The sequence below is a fragment of the Hibiscus syriacus genome, unplaced genomic scaffold (assembly GCF_006381635.1).
Source record: "Hibiscus syriacus cultivar Baekdansim isolate YM2019G1 unplaced genomic scaffold, ASM638163v2 tig00001818_pilon, whole genome shotgun sequence".
In the NCBI taxonomy this organism is placed as follows: domain Eukaryota; kingdom Viridiplantae; phylum Streptophyta; class Magnoliopsida; order Malvales; family Malvaceae; genus Hibiscus; species Hibiscus syriacus.
The window spans coordinates 627,006-641,204 of record NW_024061892.1 but is presented as its reverse complement, the minus strand read 5'-3'; the positions used below and the strand labels follow the sequence as shown (position 1 = coordinate 641,204).

Genomic DNA, 14,199 nt, shown 5'->3' with positions numbered 1-14,199 from the left:
TGAAATAGATAAACTGAGATTACCTTCTTATTTTTTATCAACAATCTTAGTATAAAAACGTTTCTATAGATTAAATCTAAAAATCTGTATATTTATTGTATTAATATTTTTCTAATATTATAATTATATCTAAAATATATTTACGTATATATTTTTTTATATATATTAACAATTTATGTTATATAAAATTTTAAATATTGATAAATTCAAACCCAAATAATTAGTATGCAGACTATCGAATTAAGTTGGAATTGAATACTAGAAGATAGAAATTATTCTCTAACCCTAAACGTGTGGCTGCCACAAGTAGTCAAAGGTCTGGCCCAACCAGATTTTGGGATGAAACAAATCATTACGTTTCAAAGATTAGAAATCAAACCAACTAAAGGAAGAGTAAACTGAAGTTGACTCACATGCAACTAGCCCCCGTAATTTGCATGAAATTACCCACATGACAATGGCTCTATATATTGCTTGTTTGTACGTTATGACAACTTGGGTGGCGTTTCCCACTTCCATCTCCCCCACTATTCTTCAATTCAATCGCCCACCGAAGATAGATACAATGGAATTTTACAAACTCTAATCGCTGGTGTTATTGGGAAATGAGACTTCAAGTGGATGTTTGTTATAATTTTGAACTTTATCTTCGAAAACTGTCAACCTTTTGTCCATTGGAATATTTAGATAAACTCCTTCATCTACTAGAGTATTCAAAGAATTCATATCCTCCAACCAAAGGAGTATTACGACCTTTGAATCAGCTACAATATATAAAATAACACATATAATAGGTTCACGTGATATATCATAACGAAATTCAAGATCTGATGACTATATCTACCTCGCCTGTTGATCGACGAATAATCATATGTCTAACATTACAAGCTAAAATTATTATAAATACCTTTCAACCACGACTAAGAGTGAGATCAGCCATTTTCCTCCTCTTACTTTATTATTATTATCCCTTATGTGTTCATCTATCTCATAAAGAAGTACTTATCAACTGTTTATCTCACAAGATGTGACTTTCTAAGAATTAAAAAAATGATTTATAAACCGTCGACGATATAAATTATTATCATCAATAATATTATATTTATTTCCCCCTCTTTAATTCTCCAAACGTTGACTGTCGAAATTAAGGGGATATCCAACATTGCCGAAATCTACCTATTTCACCTTAAATGGAAAACCCCGTAATTCCACTTCAACAGACTTAGCTGCTCCTCTTTTCAATTAATTTTGAGGTTGTCATTTTCAAGGCAATGTTGACACTTGAAAGCTGATAGTATAGCACAATAACCACATGCATGGGGTCATAGAAATCAGTTATTGTAGTGGCGAAAACTATTTAGCCTCTTCACCCTATATATTTCACAATCCTATAAGGTAAGCCTATATCAAGTCATGTTGCATCACATCCTTATTGCATTATCGTTTTTATTCTAAAATCTAATTTTTTTATTACTTATTTATTTTATTGGTTGTGCCTACCCACATATAAAAATTAGAGTTAACTATATGGATGATAATTTATCTCAGTGTTTTGTATACTTTTAGTTACTGATTTAAAAAAATATACGATATGATCATTTTTGTTTTTATTTAATTAAGATGTGGTCACCCGAGATAACTGCAGTTAACAACAGTTAAATATCTTTTTATATAATCACACATTTAGTCCCAATTATTTCATATTCTCTCAATTTAATCATACTTAAATAAATTAAAATAAATTTAATTCTCCAATCGAATGATGACATATATCATGCCAGTATGGTTGTTCAAAAATACCAGAGCCGATTGAGCTGACCCGTCGACTCGCTGACCCAGTTAAAAAATATCGAGTATTTATAATAAAAATACCCTATTTTTCCGGTCGGGTGCCCAACCGGGTTTCTGGTCGAGATTGGGTCACAAAATGTTGGTTAACCGGGTACCCTCCGACCCGATACCCGATTTATTATATATTTTTATTTTATATTAAATTTTTATTCATAATCCTCAAATTATTTCACTCTAACATTCTAAAATCCTAATTTCTTAAATTTTTACACAATAACGTTCTAAATTCTTAATTTCTTAAATTATTTCACTTTAACATTCTAAATTATTTTTAAAAATATTTATCTTAACTTCAAAACATTTGAAATTTAATTATATTTCTTTATTTTAAATTTTAATAAATTTTATTTCAATTATGTAAGTTAATTTTTTAAAATTTATGTGTGTATTGTATATATTATAGACTTTTAAATTTTAGATTTTTTATATAATTTTTTTTAAAATAATATAATTTAAACAAAAAAGTATGAGCAGGACACCCGTAACCCTAATTATATATAGTATATTTATATATATATTAACTTAATTTTTTATATAAACTAATTAAATATATTTTACTATTATCTTAATTTAAAAATATTTTATTTTTATTTTCATTCAAAAATATATAATTTATTTTAATTTATTAAATGCATGACTAAATTGATAGAATATGTAAATAACAAGGACCAAATGTGTTTTGATAAAAATAGTGGGATTTTTTAAAAAATAAAAAGGTCATAATCTTAAAAGTAATTAAGTGTTTCCCATATAAAATTAAAAAAAAATTTGAGTTAATTCGAGAATAACATCAGATAAAAGGTGAACAAATTGGGAGCTTAGCACTGTTAAAGAAAACGTGTGTTTTGATAATGGCACAAAAAAGGAGAATGGTGTGGTTAAGTTCCTAAAGTGGAGGGGAAATGTTATTCCTCAATCAGAGAAGAGGAGGAATGGTTTGCCCAACCCCACTCATTGACCAACCGTGGAACGAAACGTCGAGTGAATAGAAGTTACATAGGAGCTGGGACAGCACCAGTTCTTTAATATAAAGTGGTTCCTATGGCTATCAATTCCTAGATAGGTCAAATTGCTATTTTGTTTTTACTAACAATGTTCTAAAAGGTAATTAAACCATAAAATAGAGAATTGGGACTTAATTTCATCATTTTCAAAACTATCACGTCCTAAAAAAATAAGTAAACTAGAAAAGTTAGGAGAAAGACTTAATTTTATTTAATTTTAAAATTGATAATATCTTAAAAAATAATTAAACCAGACAATTTTGGGAGGGGTTCACTATAACAAAATAGGTATGTAGCAGTGTTTTATAGCGCCGCTAAAAATATTAGTGGCGCAAAAAAATGCCACAAGAAACGCCGGCTATACAAGCGCCACACGGTTAGTAACATTTTACGTTAATAAACGCCACAATAGGTCAAGTTATTTAGCAGTGTTTTGGATAAAAAAATTTAGGTTATTTTGTGGCGTTTTTAATACAAACGCCGCAAAAAGTCAAGTTACATAGTGACGTTTTTTGTACAAATGCCGCTAATTATTTTTACAGTGGTGTTTTTGCTCACAAACGCCACTAATAATTATGTTTATAGTGGTGTTTTTTATCCTAATTGATTTTAAAAAAAAAATCCTACTTTATATTACTCAATTTTAACCTGTAACAATATCCAATAATAACCTTGAAATGTAATTATGATTCGAATTGAGTAAAAATACGTAAAATATGAAAAAAAAATCAAGTTTACAAACATCCAATTGAAATGTAATGTAGTTCAACGTTATTCACTAGAATAAACAAAGTACGAACCTAAGATGTAAATCCCAAAAGTCGGTTAGTGACCAAAATGAAAGTTTTTGAAACTTAGTGATCAATTTTAGAAAAGATTAAAAGTTTAGGGACTTAATTAAAAATTTTGTTGTTGGAGTTAATAGCAAAGTTTGATAGTAGAAAGGGTATAATGGTCATTTGATAAGAAAGATTTTTATTTTCCATTTATAAAGAAAAAAACCACGTGGAAATAAGAGAAAAGAAAAGAGAAGTCTGAAAACTTTGCTCTTCTTCTTCCTTTCAACGTGAGTTCTTCAACTAAGGTGAGTTCGATTTTTCAACTGGTTTTCTTTTAATTAAGGATTGGTTTTGATTGATAGAGCATAAGGAAAGACTATGGAAATTTAAAGGGATGTATAAATTAAAAGAATGATAAGTTAGAAGGGATTAAAGATAAGAGGTTTCTAAGTGAAATCTTGAGAAAAAGTTGGGAAATAAGTTTTGAAGTGAAATTTCACTTGTCATAAGTCTAATTAAGAAGTTAGAAGTAATATAAATGAAATTAGAAGATGTTGAAAATGTAGTGAGATTCTTGGTTTCAAGAATTTGAATGAGATATTGAAGATAATGATGTTTAATATGATATGGGTATAAGATGGTTTTAGGAAGTATATTTGAGTTTAGTAGTATGAAAGGAGGCTATGGTAGAAGAATTAACTGAGTTTGGTAATATTTTCGGGTTAAAGAAGTGAATTATGGGCTATGAGTATGGGTATTGCTTCATCAAGTACCGATACTTCAAGAGTAAAAGTGTGATATTTGATATTGGGGTATCGATACTGTTCAATCGATACTGGTTGAATAGTATCGATACTATAAGCTTGAATTTGACAAACGTATTCATGGGGTATTGATATCTGGAGGGTAGTATCGATACCAAGAGTATCGATACCATAAGGTCAATATCGGTACTAATTTTTAAAACAATGATATCGAATGCGAAATGTGTATCGATACCTAGGCTTGGTATCGATACCACAGATAGGAAAGTATCGATACCCTATAGGGGGTATCAATACTACTCCAAGTATAAAATGAAATTAAGCCTTTCTTTTGGTCTAAGAAATTAAAAATCCAATCATGATATTTGGATTGATGATATGAATATTATATGTATGATTTTGTAGATATCATTCGAGAGCAACGTCCGGACAAGTTCACAAATAGTAGTCATCGAGAAAATATAAGAGATTAGTAATGACTAGTGAGGCCGTGTGAGTGCATACTAATTGATATATGATATTTGGGGGAAATAAGACTTGCGATGAGTCTATTTCCTATATTATGATGAATGAATTTATGAATATAGGCATGTGTTAATATGATTGTGGTGTGTAACTGAGTACTTGAATATGATTGTATGTGTTATATGTTATTGTATATGTTATATGACATGTGTGAATATATATTAATGTAATGAAGCTATGAGAATATGATATGAACCATATGATATGACCTACATGAACATATAAAAAAGGATATAAATCATATGACTATGAGCTATGTGATAAGAGGTTATATGATTAAATGATCAAGAGATATAAGCCATGTGATATGAGGGACATGTGAATTATATGGAAATGATCTACATGCAAGTGAACTACATGATTATGTGAATATGTGATAAATATAAAAGATAATGCCCCTGTTATGTGTCATGAGAGCTAGAGGTATAGTTGGCATGCCAAGAGTCGAGGGTTCTATGTGGTCATTCGGGACATATATGTAATCATTTGGAACATATATGCGGTACTTCCGTACACTTATTTGGTCTATGAGAATATGTATATGGTTCTTAAGGAGTGGTCCTTCGGGATATGTGTTATATGTGGTCCTTCGGGGCATTTCTACGCGGTCCTTCGGGATAAATTCTATGTGCCCCTAATGTGAATTATACGAGTTGTGGTGACAACATATGTGCACAACCTCTATGTACTCATATATCTTTTAGTTCTCACATGTGTACATGGGCTAATAAAAAGATAATAACAAGTATACTATATGTGATATGTATGTTTTGTGATATGAATGTGCTACAGAAATTATATGATGATGTGTATATGATTTGGTTAAGAATGTTAGGTATAAGAGTATATGACTAAGAGACAAAAATGGAAATGATGCTAATAATGATAAAAATAATAATAAGGATAATGAGATGATATGTATATGTATGTATTTATGTTTTGATACATAATGTGTGTAGTTTAATATGATTATATGAATTGTGCATAATAGGAATTAATATTGAGATGTTATATTTCAGTTTATTTATGTCTCATTAAGTAATCGACTTAGCGTGTTAGTGTTTCACACGTAGGTTCCGAGAATATTAAGGAGCAGAGAGGAGTAAGACAAGCCAGTTTCTCCTTACCAAAGATCAGATCAAAAAAGAAATGATTAATATGGAAGCAATTTTCGGTGGTACAATTACCTACAATTGTTGGCTAAAATCCCACCGAAAGTGGTCTGCAATTGTTGACTTTTCAACAATCTCCCACTTGAAGATTTGATTGGAACAATCATATTTTCACACCTCGATCAATGCAGCAGCATTTTTAATCTTTTTATTCTAGCATGCTAACTGAAGCTGAACACAACTTCAGTTTTTCCGTAGTTACCGTCTATGTCAACATGTCTGTCGAATTTTGAGCTCCACTAATCTTTTCTAGTTTCAAAATCCCATCTTCCAGAAGAGATCAGATAAAATGATATCGCAATTGTATGTGCTTCGTCCTGGATTGAAAAGACGAATTCTTTGCTAGATGGATAACACTTTGATTGTTGCAGTACAATACATTGTTTTCTTGTTTCTTGCCTAAATCTTCCAAGATATTTTGGAGCCAAACCATCTCCTTGCTGGCTTCCGTAACAGCGACATATTCTGCTTCAGTTGTGGAGAGAGCAACTATCTTCTATAGTTGAGAAACCCAACTCACTGCAGTACCTCCTAGAGTATAGACATACCCTATAGTGCTCCTTATGATGTCAACATTTCCGGCTAAGTCAGCATCTACATAGCATGTCAGTATCGTATCTCCACCTTTGAAACAAAATGTTTTGTTTGTGGTACTCCGCAGATATCTAAGGATCTATTTGACTGTTTCCCATTATACTTTGCACAGATTATTCATATACCTGCTAACAGCTCCCACTGCTTGAGTAATATCTGGTCTGGTACAAACCATGGCATACATCAGACTTCTAATTGCTGAGGCATACGACACCTTCACCATGTGCTGTTCTTCCTCCGTCGTTGTTGATTGTTATTTGGAGAGTCTAAAATAAACACCTAAAGGTTTACTTACTGGTTTAGCATCTTGCATGTTAAACCTGGAGAGTACTTTGTTAATGTACTCAGCCTGTGATAACATCAAAGTCCCCGACTTTGTGTCTCTCTTAATCCTCATCCCAAGAATCTGCTTTGCAGCGCCCAAATCTTTCATTGCAAATTACTTCGATAATTTTTGCTTCAAGTTTATAATCTCTTGCATGTTTGAGCCTGCAATGAGCATGTCATCAACATACAACAATAAAATAATGAAGCTATTGTCAAACTTCTTGATGTAGCAACAATGATCTGCTTGGCATCTAGTAAAACCACTGCTACCCATGAAACTATCGAACTTCTTGTACCACTGTCTAGGAGATTGTTTTAAACCATACAACCTGTATAGCATGTTTTTCTTGTCTGCCTTTATAAAGCATTTTAACTGTCTCATATAGATTTCTTTCTCCAAATCACCATGAAGAAAAGATGTCTTTACATTTCACTACTCAAGATGTAGATTTTCTGTAGCTACAATTTTCAACACCAGTCTGATTGTAGACAGTTTCACGACTAGAGAGAAATTCTTTTTAGTCAATACCTTGTTTTTGCTGAAAACCTTTGACAACCAATCTTGCTTTGTAGCGTTTACTCCCATCGTACTCTTCTTTGATCCTGTAAATCCATTTATTATGGAGCGCTTTCTTGTCTGGTGGTAATTCAGCTAATTTCCACGTCTGATTTGACATAAACGAGTTCATCTCATCTATCATGGAAGACTCCCACTTGACTGAATCCTCCACCTGCATTGTTTCATCATAGCACTCTAGTTCACCATTGTCAGTCAGCAACAAGTAGTACAAAGAAGGCGAATAACGTTGGGTTGGTTTAGGAATTCTGGAAGAGCGTCTCAGTTCTGGTGTGTCTGGTTCTTCTTGAATTGCTTCAAGATTGATCTGAACATCATTTCCAGAAATCTTCTCAAACTCAGCAAATTCCTTTGTTTCAGCTTCGGTATTGGAGCCAGTTGATTCTATGGTTGACATGTCTTTGTACATCACATTCTCATTGAAAATGAAATCTCTGCTTATGATGAGCTTTAGATTTTCGTAGTCCCAAAACTGATAACTGAACTCACCACCACCATAACCAACAAAGACACATTAATTGGATTTGGCATTAAGTTTACTTCTTTCAGCAGAATTTATGTGTACATAAAAAATACAACCAAACACTCTTAAGTTGAAAGGTTTATTTCTTTCTTGCTCCAAAATTCCTCTGGTATTCCACCATCCAATGGAACTAAGGTCCCACGGTTGATCAGGTAAGCTGCATTATTGATAGCTTCAGCCTATAGCAATTTGGGTAATCCGGCATGTATCCTCATACTTCTGGTATGTCCATTCAGAGTTCTGTTCATGCTCTCTACTACGCCATTCTGATGCGGTGTCATGGGAACTGTTGTCTCCATCTTGATCCCATTGTTTGCGCAAAATTCTCTGAATCTACTATTTCTGTACTCTCCTCTATTATCATACCTCAACCGCTTGACTTTCAAACCAGTCTCATTTTTCACCATGACCTTCCATTTTCTGAAGGTATCAAAGACTTCTGTTTTCTTCTTCAGAAAATAAACCCACACCTTCCTTGTAGAATCATCGATAAAGGTGACATAATATAGTGAGCCTACAAGAGATGGAACTGGAGATGGTCCCCATATATCAGTATGAACAAACTCTAACTTTTCAACCTTGGGTATCTTGCCAATCTTTGCAAAACTGACTTTCTTTTGTTTGCCAAAGATGCAATCCTCACATAGTCCGACATCTATATTCTTTAGATCCGGCAGCTCCCCTTTTGACAAAAGTGTATTCTTCCATTTCTCGCTCATATGGCTAAGCCTTTGGTGCCATAGGTTTGATTTTCCATCAGCATCTGCTACTGCAATGATATTCTCTAAATTTGAGGTTACATAGAGAGTATCAGTCTTCTTACCACGAGCAATGACGAGTTCTCCTTTGGTAATCTTCCATTCACAGCCTGAAAAGGTTGTACTATATCCTTCTCCATCAAGTTGTCCTACATAAATCAAATTTCTTTTAAGGCCAGGAATATGTCTCATTCCTTTCAGCTTACAAGTGGTCTGGTTTGACAACTTTAATCGGATGTCTCATTTTTCGACGATCTTCAAGGTTTCATCATCAGCTAGATGAACCTTCCCAAAATCACCACTGACATAGTTCTCCATGATTTCTTGGCATGGGGTGGAGTGGAAAGATGCCTTGAATCCAAGATCCATGATTCACTGTTAACGCTTAGAATCATGGCATCATATGTCTCCTCTGTCATGTTGGCAAATTATTGTGCGTCGGAATCTTTCTTCGGTGCTCAATAATCTCTTTTAAAGTGACACTTCTTGCCACAATTATAATAGTTAAAAATATTTCTTTCTCGTTCTTGATTTTTCCCTTCTATATTTCGATCTGCCACGATTTGAATTTCTTTCTGAAGTTCTCCCTCTAGACTCCGTGTGTAAGGCTGAGGAGCTTGATGCTTTACTCAATTCTCTCCATTGAATTTCTTCATTCAATACCAGATCTTGAACATCGTCAAATTTCAATTTACTGTTTTCCGACGAGCTGCTGACTGTTTTAACAGTAGCATTCCATTTGTCTGGTAGAGATGATAAGATAATTAAAGCTCAAACTTCATCATCGAATTCAATTTCCACGGAACTCAACTGGGTTGTGATTGTGTTGAGTTTATTTAGGTGTTGAGCCACTGATGCCCCTTCCGCCGTCCGCAAATTGAATAATCGCCTTATCAAGTTAACTTTGTTTGAGTTCGATGGCTTCTCATACATAATGAAGAGAGATGCCATAAGACCCACCGTGATCTTTTCCTTTGCTATGTTGAAAGCAACATTGCGGGATAACGTCAATCGGATAACTCTGAGGGCTTGTCTATCGAGAAGAGCTCAATCTTCATTCTTCATGCCCTCTGGTTGCTTTCTTGAGAGAGGTTAATATATATTTTTCTGATACAGAAAATCTTCAATCTGTATCTTCCAAAAGTCAAAGTTCACACCATCGAACTTCTCAATTTTCACATTTCCTTCGTCTACAGTCATCGCTCCCACTCGAATTTGGCTTCGTTTTGAATCATTTCTGACAATTTCTACGAACCACCGTGTATTAGAATACATTCGTCGACAAACTCGTATCGCCAACCAAATTTCACTATTCACGAAATTCACTATTCATGTGAATAGTAACCTCACAGAAAAAACCGACAAAATTCACCACCAAAAGCTATGATGACAGTTGTTGGGAAATAAACAAGTAATTTTCCTATAACTAAATTAGTGAAAATACGAAATAAAAACGGAAAAATAATACTCGAAATTGATAACGGAGTTCAACCAATTATGCCTACGTCTCCGGACTGCTGCAGATCTTTTACTAAAGAGAGAAAATTTACAGGTGTTTACAAAACACTCACTACTCACAAGAAAGCTCTCTAGTATTAGGAGAAATAAATGATTTGGGATAGTTTTGAAGCTAAATGGGTTAGAGTTTTTATAGTTGAAGCTTAAAGATTAATCTTGTAAATACCCTAAAATTCAGGGACTAAATGCAATTATCCCATTGTCACTTTTCAACAAAAACACAACTAATTTTCGATGCATTATTGCACCACCAAAAATTGCTTTATTTTCAATAATTGTTGGCCAAAATCCCGCCAAAATTGGCTTGCAATTGTTGACTTTTCAACACTAACAACAAACAATAAGGAATTCATCAAGTTAGGAAACTCAACTTCAAATAAGATAGTACCAATGAGGAGCTCAAACAAAGAATTGAAACAAGAAACTTGATCATTTTGAAAAAACTTCTCTAAATAAGAGAGAATTATACCCTAAGATCTTTAAGAGGTACTTCCAGATTAACAGTCTTTTCTATGACATAGTTCTTCAGAAGCAGAAACAGAAGAATATCCTCTTGCTGAGTTCCTCAGAATCAGATGCTTCAGCCTCCTTGTGCTAGCTAGCCATCGAAGGAACCCATATTGCTAATCCAACAGCCCCCTTATATGCCAAATTGACAAATAAGAAAAATTAAGTGGTAAATATTTATACAACGTTAAACTACTAGCAGCAAAAACATGAAATACTAAAAAAATATTGTATTAGAACATAAAACAAAGAAGGCCATAATTTAGACTCCAGTTAAACCACTAACATCAGCGCATAACATGTTTCCGTTCTTAGTTGGTCACAACTGGACAACTAAGTCCAATAAATTTGGCTGTAATTAAACTGGACATTTTACTTTTTATTTTCGCTGAAAATGACTAGGTTGACTATGAAAAAATAGTAATAGGTATATTCATGGTCTCCCCTATTCTCTATACTGCTTATTCCGAAAATATAAAAAAGCAATCGTTGTTCAAGATGGTAAATTTTATCCAAAGTCTATAGAATATTCAAAACCTGTACATTTCTTTTAACTAAGCTCATTCAACAGCTATTACACATGTAAGTAACATAATCTCAACTAAGCTCATTCAACCAACTAAGTAATATTCAATGATTTCTAAGCATGCTTAAAAACCGATTAAAAAACCATTAAAACGTTTAGCCATCACTACAATGTCTCAAAATCAACTCAAATGGTGCATTACGAAATTTAGCACCCAACAATAAATTAAGCCAGCAGCAAAGTAGAAGGATAGAACAAAACTGATCATACTAAAATGCTACAGTATACTTCAACTAGAAGGCATAGTTCCAATAGATCATGCTTCAAAAACACTAGGGGTTAGATCCACATAGAGAAGTGGAGTTCTTACTTGTTTAGATAAACAGTTGGCAAAAGTGTCTCTTCGTTTCTGCTTACCCGTACATTCATAAAACCACAACAAATCATAAACAATTAGGCTGGTTGAGCACATAAAGAATTTGATGGATAAAATTTACAGTCTTAACCTAAATGAACGTTTTTGTAGCTGACAAAATGGATGATGCGTGTTCAGCCAGAGCAAGACCAACTCTCAAGATTGGAACAATATGAGAAACTAAAAGAAAAAGGCCTTAGATACCGATGTAACACAAATTTCTCAATGAAGTACATAGACATCAACTGCAATGTGGGAAATCAAAACAAATAAACTCCAAATACCCTTGGTGGTTTGACTCCTGCAATGAAATTAGATCTGTTTAGACATCTATCATATGGTAGGAAAAATAAAAGAAAAACGAGTATATTACACAGAAATTTAGGAAATGCAAGAACTAACCTTCCCCTATATGCATCCATCTCCCTGAAATTTGTGTGGAAAAGATGATTTAACAGGGTGCTCTTCCCTGTGAATGGAATACAAGACATTTTAGTTGACAAGGCAAACACATTCGTAAGCAATTCATTATAAAAGTTAAAGATACAGGCTGGCATCTTTATAAACCATCAGATTGCCTCAGAAAATATTACAACAGTTGGGATCAACCTAATGGGTTATCAATAAACAAAACTCAAAGAGAACAACTAAAAGATCTTAACAGTTACATATAAAACAAATATTACATTACAAAGATAAATGGTAACTAAACACTGTATTATCATACAATCATTAACCTTTAAAAAATAAATTTTCTGATTAAAAATAAAAGAAAATGACGTGAACTCTCTTTCAAAATCTACTAAGTTTCACAGGCAAGTTCAGTGTTTACATTAGATATTTTGAGGAAAAAATATAATTTTGAATGCACAGGTTCCCTTACAGAGTAACGCACAAAACCCGGATTCAGCAAAACACAGTCAATCAACTTAACTCTATATTCAGTTTCATTTTATCATTAACAGAAGTAATTCATTATAGAAACTCAATCTCGAATAAAATAAGACTGTTGAAATAAAATTATTACAATTTCAACAATTAGTCAATAACTAGTTCTAGAAACTTCAACGAGCTAAAACTAGACATGCTGGAGTCAAAGTACAAAACCAGAATAAGAACGCAATGGGAAAAAAATAAAGATACAGAGTATTATTTCTGCTGTCAAAATAGATTAACCGATGAAGGAAGAAGAGATAAAGAAATAAGGTTACCCATATCTTGAATTAAAGCAAAAAAATGCTTTTGAAATGTGGGTAGTAATTATAGTCTTCAGAAAATTCTTACGAAAGAGATTGGTTCTTAGGCGTGGATACAACGGTGTTGGGTGTAAGCGGTGTGTTAGACCGGAGAAGAATAGCAGATGGGTGGTGCTGTCCAGCAGTGAAGCCCTCAAAACTTGCGAAGCAGCAGATTTCGGCGTAGAGGGAGTGAGATCGGTGAAGAAGCAACAGATGGGTTTGGGTAAACGGCGGAAAGGAAAATAGGTGAAGGTAAAAAATAAAAAAGTACAATAGAGTTTGGGACTAAAGTATCCAAAACTTGCACGAGTCTTTAGCGGTGTTTATTTAAAAATGTCATTATATATGTATCTTATTACGGCGTTTGTTAAAAAATGTCACTAAAGTATGAGTTTGTCGGTGTTTTTTTTTAAACGGCACTAGAGTAGAGTTTTTTACGGTGTTTGTTAAAAACTGCCACTAAAGTATAGTTTGTTGCGACGTTTGTTAAAAAAGTCAAAAGTACAAGTATTTAGCGATGTTTGTTAAAAACGACGTTAATTTTACCATTTTGTGGCATTTTGACGGAAAACTCCACGATATGTATAAGATTAGTGGCGTTTACTTTAAAAACACCGCTATAAATGTCGCTACATATCTATTTTGATGTAGTGGTTAGGACTTAATTTTAATGGTTTTAAAATTTTCAAGGGCTTAAAATACAATTAACCCATAAAAGTTGGGTGGGACCATGCCCCCTTCCGCCCATATAAGTAGGACGAACACAAGATATTATGTTAGAGAATGTAAAATTAAAAACCATATTAAAAATTTAGAGAATATGAAATTATAAAATTGTAGGAGGTGTAGATTTACAAGATAATATTTGTTTTAAAGATTCATAACTATTTGACAATGAAATTTTAAACACCCTTACAATCATTGATGCTCGAACCTAAAATCTTTAAAGAAAACAATCATCTTTTTAACTACTGAGATAATTTGGTTTGTAACACCCTAAATTCGATTGGGCATAAAGTGCCACACTGGGCTGTCGAGGCAACCTTTGATTTTCAAATCATGTTCATTTTCTTTTCAAACATACTGAATGGTATCATAAATACAACATAAATAATTGTTAT

The 14,199-nt window shown here is 33.0% G+C and overlaps 1 long non-coding RNA gene across 1 annotated transcript; it reads right to left on the bottom strand.

The window, feature by feature from the left end:
- Positions 1 to 11,640: 11,640 nt before the first annotated feature.
- On the bottom strand, positions 11,641 to 12,485 carry LOC120134671. Its single transcript, XR_005517180.1, has 3 exons — positions 12,243 to 12,485; positions 11,932 to 12,141; positions 11,641 to 11,834 (listed from the first exon to the last, which is right to left on the bottom strand). It is a non-coding gene; the product is annotated as an uncharacterized LOC120134671 (long non-coding RNA).
- Between the last annotated feature and the right edge of the window lie 1,714 nt (positions 12,486 to 14,199).